Raw genomic sequence first — 20,815 nt, 5'->3', positions numbered from 1 at the left:
GAAATGAAGCTTTGAGCTACAATCAATATTTAACCTTCAAGAAGAGGCCTCATCACGAGAATGTACAGATAGAAAAGTATGAGATGTTCATTTCTGGATTCTATGAAAAAAGAACAGTCTTGACTTCCATCCTTATAACAAGATGGATTATATCCTCTTCACAAGTCTCCATATTGTAATAACTAAAATCCTGGGTTAAACCAATTTTTTTTATAAGGGTAGAACCACTTTTTCTTGCTGTTTTGTGGAATACATACTCTATACAACCCCCAGATTGAAACAACCTAATTCTCTAAACATATTTTTGGTGTGGCATGAAGTGATGGTCCTTAAAACAGGTAAAAATCAGAAAGTCTAGAAGAAAATGAGGGCAAAAGACAAGCGTTTCACTTCTATGAAACACTGCAGTACTAGAATTTCTGCTTTGAGGCTTCATAGCAGTGTAGTAGAATTAAAATAAATTTAGAGAATACTAAAGAAAGAGAGTATAATATAGGATTCCCACACAAATCTCTTACCCCAAAGGGTAGAATTGCAGAATACGTATGAATGAGAAAAATAATCCATTTATACAGAATGGAACATGAAAGAAATTTTCTCATCTTGACTTGTTTGCTAGCTTAATGGAAAAATTTCTCCTCTAAGCTTTTGTATGCATAAACTGGCCTTAACAGGATTTCTTATTGTTTTAAATTTTGCTTTATTTTCATTTTGTTTTATATGGTACACAATACCTTAAGCAAATTAAGAATAAAACTTCAACCAAGATATTAAAGAATTTCCACAGATATAGTGCTATGGAAAATGAGTTTGAGGTAAAAATACACAAGAAAATAAAGCACCAAGAGAAAAATGCCAGCAGAAACACAGCCATCAATACTTATGTGTTGGAATTATTGCATGCAGAATGTAACTCTTATTAAATATGTTTAAACAAGTAAAGCTTAAAAATATGAACAGGGAACAAATACTAATTAACTTTTGGTAGGATATCTGATGATTAGGAAAAAAAATCTCAATGGCTTATAACAAAAACTTATTATTCACTAGTACTGCAGGCCAGCTGTAGTTTGGCTATGGCCCTATTCTACTGATTTCTTCCTCTGGAATCCATGTTGAAGGAACAACCCCTGTCTAGAACACTTTCATTCTCATGACAGAAGGAAAAGAGCAATTAAGGACTGTGAGATGGCTCTAAAACTTCTGCTTATGAATGAGAATGGTATGTGTCATTTCTGCTTCTATTACATTGAGCAAAATAAATCACATGCTTCATTCTGTTGTCAGTTGTGATATCAGAGCAGAAGGGAATTATATTCCACAAGGAGGGGCAGTATAATTCACATAGCAATTGACAAAAATATATAGTCCTTTCACAGGAAAGAAATGTGAATCATTGAGAAAATAGAACAATCAACTCCATGATAATTGAAAAATATCAAAGAAAAATTCTGGAAATAAAAAATGAAAATATATACATAAATAGATTTATTAAATGGCAGATTAGATATAGCAGAAGGGAGAATTAAGAAACTGAAAGCTATATCTGAGGAAACCACCTAAAATACTATTCATAAAGGCAAAAAATTGGGAATTATGAAAGATAGTCTAAGAAAAATGAATGACAGGAAAGGTGTTCTACTATGTATGTAATCAAAGCCCCAAAAGAGATAATAAAGAGAACAGAAAAGAGTCAACATATATAAGTAGAAAAAGTTAAAAATAAATTTACAACTATACAAGTAAAATAAACTTAAAAGAATTTACAACTACTTTTTTTTTTTATGTGATAATAAAATTTCAAAACACTAAGGTAAATAAGAATCTCATACGATCTAGCCAAGAGCAGTGGAAAATAGCCTACAAAGAAACATACAATATGTATAATGTCATAATGGAAATTACATGAGAATTATATTAGATGGTGGTTATATGTGAATATGAATTAAAACAATATATGTCACAACTTTCACTTCTAGCTGGGATACAGTAGTTGTAGGAAGACTAATGCTCCTTCTAGGAACCACTAAAAAACACAAAATCAATGGAACATGAGTAAAATCACATGAATAATCCAAAGAACAGTAAACAGATGGAACAAATAGCAAGAGGATAGTCTTAAACCCAAGTATATCAGTAGTAGCATTAAATATACATGGACTCAACACTCCAAGCAAAAACAATTGCATATGGCCAAGAGGGGTGGCACCTAAAGGGGGCAGGGGCATGAGCAAGGAGGTGGCTTAGCAGGGATCGGGGCTCATGCAGCACAGTAGGCAGTGGCTCAGTGGTTTTTAAATATTGGTTTACACATAAGAGAACTGAGCATGTGGTTAAATGTATGGAGAAAGTGGGGAAATGCCAAAGCTAGGATAAACCCCTTGGTCGTATATGAGAATTGAAAGTATCAGGTAAACTCATGTTTTATAATATACATAGATATAAAAATAAATATTTGTAAATGTACATGGATGGAAAGGGAGGAAAGGGACACACATTCATGTGTACTTTAGCTCTATTCACTAAAAGCAGTTACGTGAGTTGAAATAAGCATCGGTAGTGATAAAATCTTGCTTTCTATATAGCGTTCTCCACCAAAAGGAGCCAGCGGCCCTTGAAGAAATGGCAAATTCCATGTCCCAGACAAGGGACATTGAAGACTGTTGTTGTTGTTGTTAGGTGCTCTCGAGTAGCTTCTGACTCATAGTGACCCTATGTACAATAGAAAGAAACACTGCTGGGTCCTGTGCCATCCTTAAAATCAGTGCTAAGTTTTAAGAATTGTCTTCACTGTGGACTTTTGGGAAGTGTGAAAAATGGAAAGGCAGGAGGAGGACAGACCAATTAGGAAGCTATTGAAACAAGGAAGGTCCAGATCCTGGGCCCTGTTTCTCCTTGGTAGCACTGACATATATGTTGCTGTGTCCCAGGTCCTAGGACTCAACACTTGCCCCACAGTCACGTGTGCAATGAATGTGTGAACGGAAGAGATCAAGAAATTGCCTAGGAAAAAGTTCCAGGATTTGGTAAGTCACTGAAAGTGAGGTTTTAAGGAAGAAGCAGAAGTCAGAGGGCAAAACTTAGGAAATTTAAACCTGGAGTGCCAGGAGTTCAGGAAGTGCAAAATTAGCATAATGGAATATTAGAAAATGGTTTTCTTTGGTGAAATTACCAAACCAAAAAAAAAAAAAAAAAAAACCCCTTGCCGTCCAGTCGATTGCGACAGAGTAGAATTGCCGGATGGGGTTTCCAAGGGGCAGATGGTGTATTGGAACTGTGGACCTTTCCGTTAGCAGCCAAGCTCTTAACCACTGCACCACACAGCGCCACCAGGATTGGTGCTTATTAAATCATTAATTAGGATGTTAGAAACACTGTCTCACTGGGTAAATTTTTTGTGCCCTAGAACTGTGAATTAAAATATTTAAGCACTCGATTACTGTTGTGTATATGTCTATATGAAACCCTGGTGGCGTAGTGGTTAAGTGCTATGGCTGATAACCAAAAGGTCGTCACTCCTTTGAAACTCTACGGGGCAGTTCTACTCTGTCCTTTAGGGTCGCTATGAGTCACAATCGACTCGAAGGCAGTGGGTTTTTATGTTTCTGTAATGTTGTTAAAACTCATAAGATATGTCACTATTATGCTTTCAAAACACGCATGTATAATCACTCATAATATGAATTTAGAAATAGAGATATGTCTACCTTTGTGAAGCTCTTTAACATCAGCTATGTCATTAGAAACCTGTAAGTCATAAAAAAAATTATTTAGAATATTTCTGAACTTAGACATAGAAGCATGTGAGGTATGTAAAGAACGTAAACAACCTTTAAGTTAAATTGACTTTGACCTGACAGGCTGTGATAAAGAAGACATAAATGCTTTAGGATAAAATCACACTCAGTAAAAATCCAGTTGCCTTCTAACCGATTACGACTTCCACGCATTATAATGATCACAAACAGGAAAGCACAGGGGACTGAGGTTCTCCTTCAAATAATATAATTAAAAAAAAAATTTTTTTTTTTTATTACGGAGTGGAAAATGCTGCTCCAGGTGAGGATCGAACTCACAGCCTCGGCATCTCTCGCACACATACTGCCGTATAAGTACCGCGCGCTAACCGGTTGCGCCACTGGAGCAGATACCTACCGACGCCGGTCACTAGTTACGACACTTTCCAAGAAATATCTGGGTTTTTTTTTTTTTTTTTTTTTTTTTTTCGCTCTCCTCGCGGTGGCCCAGGTGCCTTGGCCGGTGGAATGCCAAGACAGCTCCTTGCTCGGTGGACTGTATTCAGTTTGGAAGGCGCGGGGAGTGCTCTGCTTACGAAAACAAAGGCGGAAACTTGCTTCTCAGCCAACCGAAAAAAAACTTCAGACTCTCCGGAGAATCCGGCGCCCCCAAGAAGGCCCTCAGTGTGGCCGAGCCTCTCACTTATGCCCGGAGCCCGGTTCCCTCTTCCTCTGTGATGACCAACCAGATACGAGAGCCATGTTTCTTTAATACAGTATTCTTTAAGAGAAGGAAAGCCCTCGAGTTCTCCACCTACCTCTCCACTTCTGTCCTTATTCCTCCCCAAAGGGAATTGGATCAATAATCCAACTGATACTGTTGACATTAGTGGGCCACTTTTATTTGCAGAGATATGGCGCAAAACGGTTAAGCGCTTGACTACTAGCTAAAAGGGTAGTGGTTTGAACCCACCCAGAGTCGCGTTGGAGGGCAAGCCTGGAGATCTGCTTCGGAAAGGTCACGGTCTTGAAAACCCTATGGAAAGAAGTTCTACTTTACACACATGGGGTCACCGTGAGTCGGGATGGACGCCTACAACAACAGGCTACAGTCAGCTCTCCTCAGGTCTGCTGGAGGAAGGTAAACCCTGGATTATGGGATTGAATTGAAGTTACCTGCTCCAGCCCAGTTTATAGAAGAAATAGCACTTGCTGGGTTTAGGCCACAAGCGTAGATGATAAAGTGGTGCTTTGCTTTCCTTTCATTAGTGTTTCCTGTGTGTGCTTCCTTTCTGGACGGATGTCTTGCATTCCTGGAACCTCGGACCACAATATCACCTAATACTATTAAAATCTCCGCACACTCCTAACCCTTATACTTGGAGCTAAGTGCGAGTACAGAAATCCATTAATAGAATGGATTACTAACCAGCACTGAAAACCAGCTTTATATCAAAGCTACTTCTGTAGCATCCCATTTTTCTCCGTCGATTCCGACTCGACTCACAGGGACCCTATAGGACTGCCCCACAGGGCTTCCAAGGAGCAGCTAGTGGAATCCAACTGCCAGTCTTTTGGTTAGCAGCCAAGCTTGTAACCACTCATAGTGACCCTATATGACAGAATAGAGCTTGTCCCATAGTTTCCTAGGGTGTAATCTTTACAGGGGCAGATCACCAGGTCTTTGCTCCCACAGAGTGGCTGATTGGGTGAACCATCCACAAATTGGTTAGCAGCCGAGTGCTTAATCATTGAGCCACCAGGGCTCCGTTCCATGTGCTCTAGCAGGACTTTTTCTTCTCTTGAATGCTTTAAGCTCATTCCTAGAAGAAGGCAGTTCTTCAGACAGCGCTCTGCTAGTATTTTTAGGCTCCTGGGCAAAAAACAGCCCACCCTAAAGCCTGATGTTCTGTCCAGATAAGCGACAGGGCTAAAGTGATGACATTCCACCTGGTGACTAGATGTCTAATCATAAACTGCCTTTGGGTTGTCACGCCAGCAACTGTGCTTAAAGTGCAGCCCTTGAGTATAAAACTGGGTGGGGGAAGAACTTCTTGGTCCCTCTGCTACATGGCAAAGCAAGGCCCATGTTGAGGAGTCTCCACCCTGCCTGGACAGCGTTCTGAGCCCAGGGTGGACCGGCTCACCTCGGATCTGTTCCTGTTGTTTGCTGTTTGTTTTTTGTGAGAAATAAAACAGCTTCCACTTTGCCAACACTGTGTAAGTGTCTCGTGTGTGTGACTCAATCAGGCTACACGGACATAGCACCCGTGGACCGGTTAATGCCACTGGAGGGGTCCTCAATCTAGTAGTCTTGTGGCTGCTTGGGATCTTAGGACCACTTCTGAGGCAAGCTGCATGTGCAGCACTACCTGGGCTTTTTTAGGTGCTATTTCAGAAAGTTTCCTCCAGACAATTGCTTGGCTTCTCCTTCACCTTTAGGTCTCAACTCAGTTATTCTCTGACCACCCTAGCTAAAATAAACCCAAGTTTCATTATAGCATTAATGAGCACCAAAACTACTTATATTTAAGTATCTGTTGTTTTTCTCCCGTTCTAGAATTTATCACCACTTGTCTGTCATTTTCTCCTACTGTGGTAGCTTGTGTGTTGCTGTGATGCTGAAGTTATGCCGCAGTTATTTCTACTACCAGCAGGGTCACCCATGGTGGACTGGTTTCAGCAGAACTTCCAGACTAAGACAGACAAGGAAGAAAGACCTGGCAATCTACTTCTGAAAAAAGTGACCAGTGAAAGCCTTATGAACAACAGTGGCACATTGTCTGATATAGTGCCAGAAGACAAGCCCCTCAGATTGGAAGGCACTGAAAATACAACTGAGAAAGAGCTGCCACCTCAAAGTAGAGTCAACCTTAATGACATGAATGGCGTAAAGCTTAAGGGACCTTCATTTGCTGATGTCACAGAACTAAAAATGAGAAGAAACAATTGCAAATATCCATTAATAATCAACATGGAATGCATGAAGTATGAATCTAGGAAAACTGGAAGCCATCAAAAATGAAATGAAACACATACAGATTGATATTCTAGGCATTAGTAAGCTGAAATAGACTGGCCTTGGCCATTTTGAATCAGACAATCTATGGTCTACGATGCCAGGAATGACAAATTGAAGAGGAATGGCACTGCATTCATTGTCAAAAAGAACATTTCAAGAACAATAATGTCAGTGATAAAGCATAATATAAATACTCCTACAAGGAAGACCAGTTAATAAGACTATTATTCAAATTTAGGCACTAACTGCTAAGACCACAGATGAAGAAATTGAAGATTTTACCAACTTCTGCAGTCTGAAATTGATCAAAAGTACAATCAAGATGCATTGATAACTACTGGTCATTGGAAGGCTAAAGTTGGACACAAAGAAGAAGGCTCAGTAGTTGGAAATTATGGCCTTGGTGATAGAAATGGGACAATGGAGATCACATGATAGAATTTTACAAGACCAATGACTTATTCATTGCACATAACTTTTTCAATAGCATATGTTGCAACTACACACGTGGACCTCACCAGATGGGATAAACAGGAATCAAATCAACTAGATCTGTGGAAAGTGACAATGGAAAAGCTCAATATCATCAGTCAGAACAAGGCTAGAGGCTCACTGTAGAACAGACCGTCGATTGGTCTTCAAGTTGAAGCTTAAGTAAATTAAAACAAGTCCACTAAAGATAAAGACCATCCTTGAATATATCCCACCTGAATTTAGAGACAATTTCAAGAATATATTTGACACATTGAACATTAATGACAGAAGACCAGACAACTTGTGGGATGACATCAAGGACATCATACACGAAGAAAGCAAAAGGTAATTGAAAAAGACAGGAAAGAAAGAAAAGACTAAAATGGGCGTCAGAAGAGACTCTGAATCTTGCTCTTGAACATAGAGTAGCTAAAGCGAGTGGAAGAAGAAATGAAGTAAAAGAGCTAAACAGAAGATTTCAAAGGGTGGCTCGAGAAGACAAAGTATTATAAGGAAATGTGCAAAGACCTGAAGTTGGAAAACAAAAAGGGAAGGACATACTCAGTACTTGTCAAGCTGAAAGAACTGAAGGAAAAATTCAAGCCTCGAGTTGTAATATTGAAGAATTCTTTGGGCAAAATATTGAGCAATGCAGGAAGCACCAAAAGAAGATGGAAGGAATACACAGAGTCAGTATACCAAAAAGTTTGCTTGATGTTTAACCATTTCAGGAGGTAGCACAAGATGAGGAACTGATGGTACTAAAGGAAGAGGTCTAAGCTGCACTGAAAACTTTTGCAAAAAACAGGCTCCAGGAATCGACTGAATACCAACTGAGATGTTTCAACAAACACATGTACTACTGAAGGTGCACACTCCTCTATGCCAAGAAATTTAGAAGACAGCTACCTGGCAAACTGACTGGAAGAGATCCATAAAATATTTGAACTCATTTCAAAGAAAGGTGATCCAACAGAATGCAGAAATTATCAAACAGTATCATTAATATCACACGCAAGTAAAATTTTCCTGAAGATAATTCAAAAACAGTTGTAGCAGTACATCCACACAGAACTGCCAGAAAATCAAGCTGGATTCAGAAGAGGACTTGAAATGAGGGATATCATTGCTGATGTCAGGTGGATCTTGGCTGAAAGCAGAGTATACCAGAAAGATGATTATCTGTGCTTTATTGACTACACAAGTGCATTGTACTGTGTGGATCATAACAAAATTATGGATGACATTGTGAAGAATGGGAATTGCAGAACACTTAATTGTGCTCATGAGGAACCTGTACACAGACCAAGAGGCAGTATTTGAACACAGCAAGGGGATACTACATGATTTAAAATCAGGAAAAGTGTGTGTCATCAGGGTTATATCCTTTCACCATATTTATTCAATCTGTATGCTGAGCAAATAATCTTACAAGCTGAACTATGTGAAAAACACAGCATCAGGAAGACTCATAAACAACTTGCAATATGCAGATGACACAACCTGGCTTGTTGAAAGCCAAGAAGAATTGAAGTACTTACTGATGAAAGTCAAAGACTACATCCTTCAGTATGAATTACACCTCAACATAAAGAAAACAAAAATCCTTAAACCTGGACCAACAAACAATATCATGATAAACAGAGAAAATATTGAAGTTGGCGAGAATTTCATTTTACTTGGATTCACAATCAACGTCCATGGAAGCAGCAGTCGAGAAACCAAACAACATATTACACTGGGCAGATCTGCTGTAAAAGACCTCTTTAAGGTGTTAAAAAGAGAAGATGTCACTTTCAGGACTAAAGTGTGCCTGACCCAAACCATGGTATTTTCACTAGCCTCATATGCATGCAAAAGCTGGACAATAAATAAGGAAGACTGAAGAACTGGTGCCTTTGACTTATGGTGTTGATGAAGAATATTGAATATACCTGCCAGAATAACGAACAGATCTGTCTTGGAAGAAGTACAGCCAGAGTGCTCGTTAGAAGCAAGGATGGCAAGATTTTTCTCTCAAGTATGGTACTGTATTACTAACAACCCATTGCCATCGAGTTGATTCCGACTCATAGTGACCCTATAGGACAGGGCAGAACTGCCCCATAGGGTTTCCAAGGAGCAGCTAGTGGATTGGAACTGCCGACTTTTTGGTTAGCAGCCAAACTCTTAAGTCACTGCAACACCAGGGCTCCATTAATATAGCAGAGGATGGTTTCGATCCATTGGCCTCTGGGTTATGGGCCTAGCATGCTTCCACTGCACCACTCTGCACCTTGGTTGTATCACTAACAGCCAAACTTACACAGCCCTGATTCGTGTCATCCATATATCAGCACATAGAATTAATGCCATTTTTCTCAACATTAGTACTCAATAAAAGCTCTAGATCAAATTATTTCTGTGACGCTTAGATCTGGAAATCTACTTATGGCTTCATATGGGTTAATTAATGAAAGTCTGAAAATTCTTAAAAATTAAAAATAAAAAACAAACGTTTTATTTCCAATGTGGAGATGGAGTAGGGCATAACAGCCACTACTGCTTGTCTACACCACAGTCAGCCACTAACACCACCCGCCAGGCCCCGTTGCCAATAGAAAACTGATTTTCTTCACGGAGCCACCTCTATTCTGCCCCGTGCTTTAGAGGCTGTGGATCCCATTCTCAACTCCAGAGTCTGAATTGTGATTGATCTAGTTAATCATAGTGGTTCCCTTCTTCATGGCGGTAAAGTTTAGGCAAGGTTATGTGATACAAATGCAGCTTATGAGACCAGGAAGCTTATAGAATAGGTTATCCTCAATTTATGAAACACAGAGGTTGGTTTGTTTTCCTCCTAGACTTTGTCTGAAATCGTGAAAGTCTGAAGTACTAGGGTATTGAGGGTACCAGAGTGCAAAGATTCAAAGAACCTGGTCCTAATGGTATCATGGAGCCATTGAATTAACCAGCCATTTAGCCTTCCTACCCTTTGGACTTACTGTTATGTGTGATAATAAATCCACTTTGTTTAACCCGGTTGAGGGTTGTTTTAATTGCAGAGCTGTTGCTAAAAATTTCCTATTACTGGGGAGAGATCTTTGGGCTAGATATTTCATAAATACATGTTATAAGCATTATATTCTAAATCCTTCTGATCACTGGCATTGTGAAAAACTCAAATCCAACCATATAAATAATATGAAAAATGTGAGTCTGTCGTGCTCACTAACCACTAAGCTTTTCTTTCTCGCTAACAGACCAGGTATTCTCTTTACTTGGGAGAGCTACCTGTCAGCCACTAACTGTAGCCCAACCCTAGTGTTCCACAGTCACTACTTCTAGACTTACTGGAAACCTGCCCAGCCCCAACTTCATCCAGCCCCTGGGAGTTTAAACAGCCACAACTCAAAGTTATATTCATGAAATTAGGATACTGCTACTGTATATAGGAGACCTGGTGACACAAAACCCAAAGGTCAATGGTTCCAACCCACCAGCTCCTCCATGGGAGAAAGGTGTGGCAGTCTGCTTTTCTACAGATTTACAGCCTTGGAAGCCCTATGAGGCAGTTCTACCCTGTCCTGCAGGGTCACTATGAATGAAATCAACTTGACAGCAATGGGCTTCGTTTTTTGGCTTACCGTATAGAGGAGTTAACTACTTTTCATTTTAACTCTGTGGATTGGCATAGCATGGGATCTCATATCTGTGATACTCACCCAGACCACAAATTAGGCCCTTTTCCTGATGCCTCAGGCATTTTTCTTACTCAATCCACCACTCGTGCACATAGATGTTTAATGGAAAATGAGTTATGGTAGACACTGAGAGTGCTGGCCTCAAGGAATATGCAATCTAGTGGAGAAGACAACTGAGTAAGCAGTTGTTTACAGCACAGGATGATAATGCTGCAATTGAGGAGTGTGCCCTGGGCCCAGAGAGTACAGGAGGAACACAGCCCAACCCAGAGAAAGGATTAACAGCTCATTCAGTTTGTGAGAGTTTGTCTTTCCTTTTGTTCAGACATGTCCTTGATGGCTAGTTTTTTTTTTCCCCCACTCTAGGACAGCTGAACCTAAAATCTTCCTCCATTATCTGCTGTTTCCACGGCCCTCACCGTGAGGCTAAAAACATGAGGTCAGAAGAAAACTGAATTAATGAGGCTCAAAGATTGGCCATGAATTTTAAGCTTCTTTCACAGCTAAGCACTGGACTGCTAACCTAAGGAAAGGTTGGTGATTTGGTTTAAACCCACAAGCAGATCCTGGAGAAAAGTCCTGGCGATTTGCTCCCATAGATATTACAGCCTTGGAAACTCTATGGGGCAGTTCTACTGTGTCCTATAGGGCCCCTATGAGTTGGAATCACTCTAAGGCACAGAACAACTCGTCTAGGAAGTTTGGGAGCAGACAGCGGGAGGGAGGCCAAGTGGACATTGACCATGTCCAGAAATAGATAGTATAAAAGTGCAAAACTTATAAAAGCTAATTGACAATGCTGCCAAGGTTACTAGGTTTCAAAACCATGGAGGAATGGATAAGGCATCTTACTAAAAGATCAGAAGATTCCAGGTTCTACTCCTCGCTGATTTCACCTTCTTGGTTGCCGGGGAGAGAGGGTGTTCTGCAGTGTTGTATACGATACACATGTATTAAAAAAAAAAAAAAAATCACAAACTGCATTTCTAATGACCAGGCCCTCCTACTTGCTGGGACTTTGTCTTCTTATCACTCTTGAGACAGTACGGTCTGGCGAGGCAAGGAGGCTGGTAAGGATTTACAAGGAATGAAATAAGAATCTGGTTCTATCACCTCAAACCTGAGAGGCAGGTTAGAGAGAAGCGAGGGAGGCTAGATAAAGATTTACAGGAATAAAATTTGAATCTGGTACAAATCGAACAAAATAGGAGCTTCTTGACCAGCCCAATTTGCACAAAAGTCTCCCATTTTGAGAACTCCTAGCTCTTTGTTTTAACGCTTTGTCCTGAGAATTAACACAGAATCCTCCCCGAATTCTGTTTCATTTCCTTCAAAGTTCAAATCCACCAGGTGCTCTTTGGAAACTGTGGGGCAGTTCTACTCTGTCCTATACGGACGTTATGAGTCAGAATGGACTTGATGGCAACGGGTTTTTTTGGTTTGGGTGTCCTCTGTGCTAGTGTCACTATGAGTTGAAATCTACTCGATTGGCAACAGGTTTTCTGGTTTGGTGTGTCCTGTAGGAGCCCTGGTAGAGCAGTGGTTGAAGCTCTGGGCTGCTAATCAAAAGGTAGACTGTTTATCACCTCAGCTAAAATGGAACCTAGTGCCTGGGCTGTCTCTATTCCTATTTCCTGCTTTACTTCATTCCATGGCACCTGGGCTGCCCTCACAGGCACTGACTGAAGACAAAATTTCCTCTTCTTTTCCCAGACTGTCAAGTAAAGGTAAACAACAACAACAACAACACACACACACACACACAAAGTGTAGCCCTTCTGCCCCCAGATTCTCATGCAATTCCTAGTTTCAACTCACCCATTTTTCAAATGGGGAGTATTTCGATTCTTCAGAAATTTACACCAACTTCTGGTTGCAACTCCAAACCCAGGGGCTGTGAAAGTATGTGTTTTTTAATGTCTCTGTTGGTCGGCTTTATTTTCCTCTTGAAACAGATAAGTCTATTGACAATTTGTGCAAAGAAAAATAAACTCACCTTGAATCTTCATCTTAGGATCTCAGATTGAGAGACAACCCCTCTGGCTGCTCCAGTGATCACCCTGCCAGACAAGGTTGTTAAATTCAGTCCCAGAAGTAAGACCTAAGTCCTCCTATGAGTGCTGTGTGGCTTGATGAAATGCCATTTCTCCTTGTACAGAGGCAGCAGTTCCTTGAGACTTCCCACATAATTCAACATGAGAGCATCTTTTCAAAGTGTCTGGCACCCATGGCCATGGGGTTAATGCTATCTAGCGACCACCCAGCAGCTGAATGCCCAAGGAGGCACTTGGTACCCAGGGCCTAGGTGTCTACGGTATGTCTACAAATGAGGATTTGTTAAATGAATGAAGGAATCTGTCCCCATAGTCCTGCTCCATTCAAGATGATCAGCATCTCTGCCTGAACTATTATGATAATAACCTGATGCTTCTCCCGGTCTTTGCACTCAACTCTCAACTCTTTCCCCTGTTGGAATTGCCTGGAAATCCAGTTCAGTTATAGTCCTACCTAAAATCATTTAAGAACAAACTTCTGCTTACAGAGAGTATCAAGCACTTTATCATGACCCCCACAGTCCTTCATGAGAACAGCTGGCTTGTCTTTCAGCTTCATTTCTGAAAATTATCCCATGCACCCTCTGGACAAATGAAGCCATTGCCAATTCACCTTCATTACTTATTGTTTCATTTTTCTTAAGAACTGGCACACTGATGAAACACCCTTCAGTAAGGCAGCTGAATGTCTCCTCATCCTTAAAAATGTAATTGTGGGCATTGTCTTGAGTGGAGGTGGAAAGAGAAGGGGGAAAGAGGCTGAAAGATAAAATATTGAGGAAACTCATATCTTCTTTCCCACTCTTGACTTGGTTGACAGTTGGTGCCCAGAAAAAAAGGAACAGAAGAAGTTTTTTTTTTTTTTTTTTTTGTCTCTTTTCTGAAGAGAACAAGGCCTGGCTTCCTGTTAAACCTTAGAATAAGTGTCCAAGGGCAGTGGGGTAAGGTGCGGTGGGAGAACAGAAGAGAGTGACCTGACTTGAATTCAGGATGAGGATGCTAATGCAACACAGGGCAATAAGCACTATACAATCATGGAATACCACTGTAAATAGTTAATTACTTCTCTTTCTTACACATTAGTTGTGACATTTGCCTTTTTATTAAACCAGTAGGAGCTCAAAAGCAGCTACTTCCTGACTTCTAATCTGAAAATGAACTCCACAATAATTTCATGAGTGGATTAATCTTGTTTCCAGCTGTGGCAAGTTATCTTGTCCATTCCAGAACACCAGAGGGCCTCGCAGCTTGCCACCTTTCCTTAGCATAATAATTATTTCTTCCTGAATTTACTCCATGAAGGAATACAACACAGAGGAAAGTGTTTCCCCTCCATGTCACCATTTTCTGAACAGCCAGTAGCCATGAAGAGCATCATTCTAACCCTAGCCAGTGGGGATAAACTGGGAGGATCTAGACTATGAACCTTTTAAGAAACTTTTACTGTAGGGGAGAAACGATAATTTAATATACATTCTCATACAGGGTTTTATAAACATGATAGACAAACATGTTTCTTTTTAGGAAACAACTTGATGGCAATGCTATTTGTTTTGTTTTTGGTAGTGGTGCACTAGTTAAGTACTGGGCAGCATGCTAACCAAAGGGTTGGCAATTTTCCCCCACCAGAAAAAAGATGTGATGATCTGCTCCCATAAAGATTATCACATAGGAAACCCTATGGGGCAGTTCTACTCTGTCATATAGTGTTGCTGGGAGTTGGAATCAACTCCCTGGGAAACAAGAACAACATGGAGAATTTCGCTCTGGACTCTCATTACTGTAAAAGGACACAGAGTGCAATGGTGAGATCTGAGTGGATGATTACAGCCACAGTTAACTGCCTACTGTTCCCACTCTGCCTGCCAGCATTTTCTAAACCAATTTCATTTTGTGTCAGAACCTTACTTTTCCTGACTCCTTGGCTTTCTAAAATCCTATTTCTAGTGCTGCCCTGTGCATTCTCTGCTTCATATGGCCCTTTAGGTGCCAGGCATTGGTCTTCCCTTATTTGCAAGACTAAATATCAGTCTCAACTAGCAGAGACCCCTTCTCATTACCATCGTAATTAGCTTTTCTCGGTCCAGAGAATACAGGTGATGTTCAAACTTGCACCCCGTGAGGTGGAGCATTCATCCTCCATGCAAAACAGCCACCACAGCCTGGTGACTTTCTCCCTCTGTGAGGATCCCAGTCTGCTCTGGATTCCTTCCTCACTGCTTCTTCCTGGTTTCCTCCACCATTTTACAGCCCTTGAATTGGATTGTTGGTCAAGTCATTGTCAGCCCCATTCTGTGTGTGCCCATAGAGAAAAAGAAAAAAACAAAAATACCTAATGTCAATTGTTAACAAGATTTGAACCTGCTGTCACAGGTGAGAAGCTCTGTGGTTGTCATCTGGAGAGCAGAGGTCTCTGCTACAAGTAAAAGAAAGGAAGGTGGAAAATGGAGAGAAGCCCTGTGTGTCACTTAAGTAGTGCTACTGTAACAGAAGTACCACAAGTGCATGGCTTTAACAAACAGAAAATTATTTTCTCACAGTTTATAAGGCTAGAAGCCTGAATTTAGAGTGCAGGCTCTGGGGTAAGTTATTTTCTCTCTGTTGGTCTGAAGGAAGGTCCTTGTCTATTCTGAGCCTCTGCTACTGGGCAATCTTCATGTGGCTTGACATCTCTCTTACCCCATCTCTGCTATTTTCACGTGCTTGTTTAATCTCTTTTATATCTCAAAAGAGATTTCTTTTATATCTCAAAAGAGATTATTTAAGACACACCTTACACAACCCAATAGGACAGAGTAGAACTGTCCCATAGGGTTTCCAAGGAGCAGCTGGTGGGTTTGAATTGCCTACCTTTTGGTTAGCAGCCATAGCTCCCTGTAGCTCTTAACCACTGACCACCAGGGCTCCAATTCTGTCTTATTAACTGAAAAAAAAACAACCCATTCCCAAGTAGGATCGTGAACACAAGCATAGAGGTTCTAGGATTATAACACATATTTTGGGAGGACACACTTCAATCTATAACAGCTGGCCTACATGCTTCCACCTCTCTCAGGCAAAATGCATGCACTACCATTACAACTAAACACATTCTCTGGGTCTATTATTAAATTCAAAGCCCTAAGTGCCACAGCCCTATTTCACTTTTCAGGCCATCCAGATCTGCCAGGAATATCCATACCTCAAAAACTTTTTCACCACCATGTGCCCAGAGGAGTTAAATCATTTTCTTTAGGTCACATAATTGTAAGGAGCTAATTTCTTTCTTTCTTAATTTGAAAAGCTTGGCTCCATCAATTGTATTCCTAGGAATTTACCTTCATGAATTGAAAAATTATGTTCACACAAAAACCTGCCCATGAATGTTTGCAGAAGAGTTATTCATAATTTCCAAAAATTCAAAGTAACTAACCAATATGTGAGGAGATAAACAAACTGTGGTGAATCTATACAATGGAATATTATTCAGTGATACAGAGAAATGAGCTATCAAGTCATGAAAACTCAAGAAGGAGACTTAAATGTATATTACAAAGTGAATTAAGCCTGTCTAAAAAAAAAAAAAAAAAAAGCTACTTACTGTATGCTTCTAACTATATGACATTCTGGAAAAGGCAAAACTCTAACGACATTTAAAAAAAAAAAACCTGTGGCTGCCATGGGTTTAGGGGGAGCGACAGAGTGCTGAAAAGGTGGAGCCCAGAGAATTTTCAGGGAAATAAAACTGTTCTGTATAATACTGTAATAGTGGACACATGACATTATGCTTTTATCAAAACCCATAGAACTTAACAACACAGAGTGACCTTTAATGTAAACTTTAGTTGATGATAATGTCTCAATATTGGTTCCTCAGTTGTAACAAATGTCCCACACTAACGCAAAATATAAATAATAGGAGAAACTGGGGGTGGACAGGGAGTATATGGAAAGCCTCTGTAAGTTTCCAGTTATTCTTCTGTAAATTTAAAACTCTCCTGAAAATAAGACCTATTAAATTTTAAAAAACAATCACGTGCCCTTCCTTTACTCTAGTTCACAGTCTCAGCATCTCTTTTTCTCCACATCAGCTCATTCATGCATTCGTTCATTTAACAAATACTTATAAACGTGTAGATTTAGTCTTCCATTTATCAGATAGGAATTCACACACGCAGGCAAACACATGCTCTCTTCACAAAGGAATGTTCTCTCAGGCCTGTGTTCCCTCCTCATCTGCATCCCTCAAGGTCCACTCTTGAATCCTTCAGTCTAGTATGATCTTGCCTCATGACCCCCATGGCTCCTTTCTGTAATACTGTGATTTTTGCTGTTCTGTCATATAATGGGGGTATATGATTTCTACATGACACACCTTAATGGGAATTGAACCTAAATCTCTCAAAAATTAGAAAAAGAAAACTCATAAATCCAGGGTTTTCGGATTATAGTGGTTACAACCCTCGCCTAACAAGTGTAAAGTCTTGGTCGGAAACTGAGCAGAAATAGGTGGTGGTGCTGTTTGCCTTCCAGAATCGGGAAGAGGCCGGCCGGCTGCCTCCTCCTGGATGGTCACAGCTGCGGGGAGTAAATGACAACCACGCCTTTCAGGGTCAGATGGTCATCTTAACAGAGCTGTGCCCCATAGCCAGAACTTTGTGGGTTGGTCCACTCTAGTTGGGACCTCCTCTCTTCACTTCTTGAAAATCAGAAACTTAATACGTTGGCGGCGCCTGAGTTTTGCCACCACGACCTTTTCCCGATTGACCTTTTCTCTCTGGCGGCACAGATGACTGAGCACTCAGGGCGCTCTTGCCCCAGGCAATTTCGGAGTTGGCCCGCCCCGGGTTGAGTCCTGGCTCCGCATTAATTCTAGTAAAAACAAAACCTGTTGCCTTATACTCGATTTCGACCGTTGGAGACCCTATAAAACAGAGCAGAACTGCCCCACAGAATTTCCAAGGCTGTAAATCTTTGCGTAAGTAGGCTGCACATCTTTCTCCCGCGGAGAGGCTGGTGGGTTCAGACCTTTCGGTTAGCAGCAGAGGGCATAACCACTGCGCTGCCAGGGATCTGTATGGTTCCGCTTTAATGACCGGGATAATCCTGGTATTCCGAATTGCTGGAGATAGTGGATACTGGAGTGTGGATCGATATTTCCACTCCTGAGAAAATATAAGGTAATGCCCTTAAACGGTATGGGGAATTAGCTCAAGTGGTAGAGCGCTCGCTTAGCATGCGAGAGGTAGTGGGATCGATGCCCACATTCTCCAGATTTTGCACTTTGGACTTCGACCTGTCGAAAACGAGAAAATATTGATCTCTTTGAAATTAGTTGTCCAAGTCCAGGCTTCTTCGGGTTTATTATGCACGGGCGCTGATAATATATAGATCTAGCGTTCTATTTTGTTCTGTTTGTTCAGGGGAGCTGTGATTCCAAGGGAGCGTTCCATGTCCAATTCCTATTTTTCTTTTTTCTTCCTGTAGCTTGGCCCTAAAGGCAGTAACAGACCTGAGGAGTGGGGGAGGGGGGTGCGGCAAAGCCCAGGAAAGAAAGCCCCAGCTTCCTGGCTAGTGGGCCGAAAAGGCAAGCCCCAAGCAACAAGGAAGTACCTCTGAGATTGTAGAGGAGGAGTTTAGGAAGGCTAACCCAAAAAGCTGTCTGAGCTCCAGGATGCACTTCAGAGCTGCAAATGTGTGGCTCTGATCCCTAATGACATTACAGAGACTTTGAGACTGAACTAAGTGACAGACCACTGCCCAAGTCCATACTGGACACTCTCCAACCTCCCTTTACTAGTAAATGCAGATTATGATGCATAGTTGTGTTTCCAAAATTCACCTGGACTAAATGAAATAATTATAAATCTCTTAGTAGAATCAATGACACATAACCCCCCCAATACATGGAAGATAGTATTATAAATTCAGTTGAGGTTGTCAAAAATGGAATGTAGCTAGTCACATAGATGCAAGTGGAGGTATAGAGTAAAGGAGGAAGTTTGGACTGGAGATAAGGTTAAGAACTACTTATTCTTTCACTCAGTCAGTTGGTTGGTCAGTCTGTTGGTCAGTCAGTCAGCTAATACTAACCGAACCTAAAACTTAACTGAGTGCCTCTTATATTTCATGTCAACAAAGGAGACCTTGGAAGGTGAAAGGGCGGTTGAGATCTCTGAGGGCATAAGATCCAGATCACTGGAACATCAGAGTAAAAAGGCAGACAGACTTGTCCCAGGTCCCGCAGTCCACAGAGTCCTATAGCCTGGTGCGGACTTTATACACCCTGGTTGTGGTATCCTTGGAGGTAGCATTGGCTTACATGGAGTGATGTAAGTAACTATGATTTTAAAAAACTGAAAACTGGCCAAACAGTGTCTCTCTGAGACTGACATTGGAAAACTCTGTTCCTCAGTGAACCTTCCTCAGAGAGGTGCCCACTTGGTGAAGCCTGAAGCATGTCAGTCTTGTAATCTGAAGGTCCTGAGTTCAAGCAAGACTGAGAAAGTGTGTGTTTTCCTCTTTTAACAGATGACAGAAAAACACAGCATAATAAAAACCTGTTGCCAAAGAGTTGATTCCCACTCAGAGTGACCCTCAAAACAACAGAGCAGAACTGGCCCATAGGGTTCCAAGGAGCTGCTGGTGGATTCAAAATGCCAACCTTTTTGTTAGCAGCCTAACTGTTAACCTCCGTGCCACAAGGGCTCCCAACACCATAAAAGCACTCAACAAATCCTGTCGAATAACAATTTGAAGACTGGCCCCATTACTCCCTGAGAATCACTGATTTTTGTAATCTTTTGAGGCTGCCAGTGGTTTGAATAAAATGGAGATTTTCCCAAAAACTACAACCCATATTTTATCCTTGATCTTCCTCGCCATCTCATGAAGAAAATAGAACTTTATTTTCCAACGTCTGCTTTGGTAGTGCCCAACCTGCAGATGTGGGGTTCGGTAGCTTAAAGTCTTTCATTTATTTATTCAGCCAACAAATATTTCTGGAGTACATATCTTGCATCAGGGACTGTTCTGGGACCAAAGATTTCAAGAGTGAATAAAACACAAAAATCCCACCCATGGAGAAATCCATTGCCATCGAGTGGATTCCCACTCCTAGCAACACTACAGGACAGAGTATAACTGTCCCATAGGGTTTTTGAGGAGCGCCTGGTGGATTCAAAGTGCTCTCAGCAGCCTGAGCTCTTAACCACTGCACCACTAGGGCTCCGTACCCTTGTAGAGCTACATCCTAATTCACAGTAGGAGAGAGAATCAGACAAGCGCCAATAAGAAAAATACATGAAAAGCTGGGTGAAGATGCCTGCTGTGGGGGAATAATAAGAAAACAAAGGGAGTAGAAGTTGAAGGTGGTATGTTCAGCTTTCAAAGGAAGGGACAGGAAATTTGTCACCTTGAAGATGCCATTTAGTCTTTCCTTCCTCCAGCCATCTTGATGGGATCCTTGTGCCCAGGTTTTCCAACACTGTCATTAGAATGCTTTTTACCTATCAAGGAAACTGGGGTTATGAGAACTTTCCTCACTTATGGTTTGTTGCATTGGTTGGATAAATGGTGGTATATGAGGCCTGGGATGTAAACTTTTCACATGTATCTTCATAAGGAAAATGAGCACTGTAAAATCCCCTAGGTCAAGGGCAATAGGAACTACTTCTGCCTTAGGTTCCATTTCCCTGCAGAACACTGGTCTCTGGCACAGGCCTTGTATCATAGGTGCTCATTAGGGGCTAGACAAGTGCATTTACAGATTGAGGTTAGAATCCACCATAGTTCTTGTTACAGATTGAATTATGCCCACACCTCTCCCCATATGTGTGGGAATCCTGACCCTGTACCTGTGGATGT

The 20,815-nt window shown here is 41.1% G+C and overlaps 2 non-coding genes across 2 annotated transcripts; one reads left to right on the top strand and one right to left on the bottom strand.

Annotated features, from left to right (window-relative positions):
* Positions 1 to 4,051: 4,051 nt before the first annotated feature.
* On the bottom strand, positions 4,052 to 4,145 carry TRNAI-UAU (transfer RNA isoleucine (anticodon UAU)). The gene is made up of 2 exons: positions 4,108 to 4,145; positions 4,052 to 4,087 (listed from the first exon to the last, which is right to left on the bottom strand). It is a non-coding gene; the product is annotated as a tRNA-Ile (tRNA).
* A 14,004-nt stretch (positions 4,146 to 18,149) lies between these two features.
* TRNAA-AGC (transfer RNA alanine (anticodon AGC)) lies at positions 18,150 to 18,222 on the top strand. The gene has a single exon. It is a non-coding gene; the product is annotated as a tRNA-Ala (tRNA).
* Positions 18,223 to 20,815: the final 2,593 nt, after the last annotated feature.

The sequence above is a fragment of the Elephas maximus genome, chromosome 1 (genome assembly GCF_024166365.1).
Source record: "Elephas maximus indicus isolate mEleMax1 chromosome 1, mEleMax1 primary haplotype, whole genome shotgun sequence".
Taxonomy (NCBI): Eukaryota; Metazoa; Chordata; class Mammalia; order Proboscidea; family Elephantidae; genus Elephas; species Elephas maximus.
The sequence above is the reverse complement of the archived record's forward strand: the minus strand, read 5'-3'. Positions and strand labels throughout refer to the sequence as shown.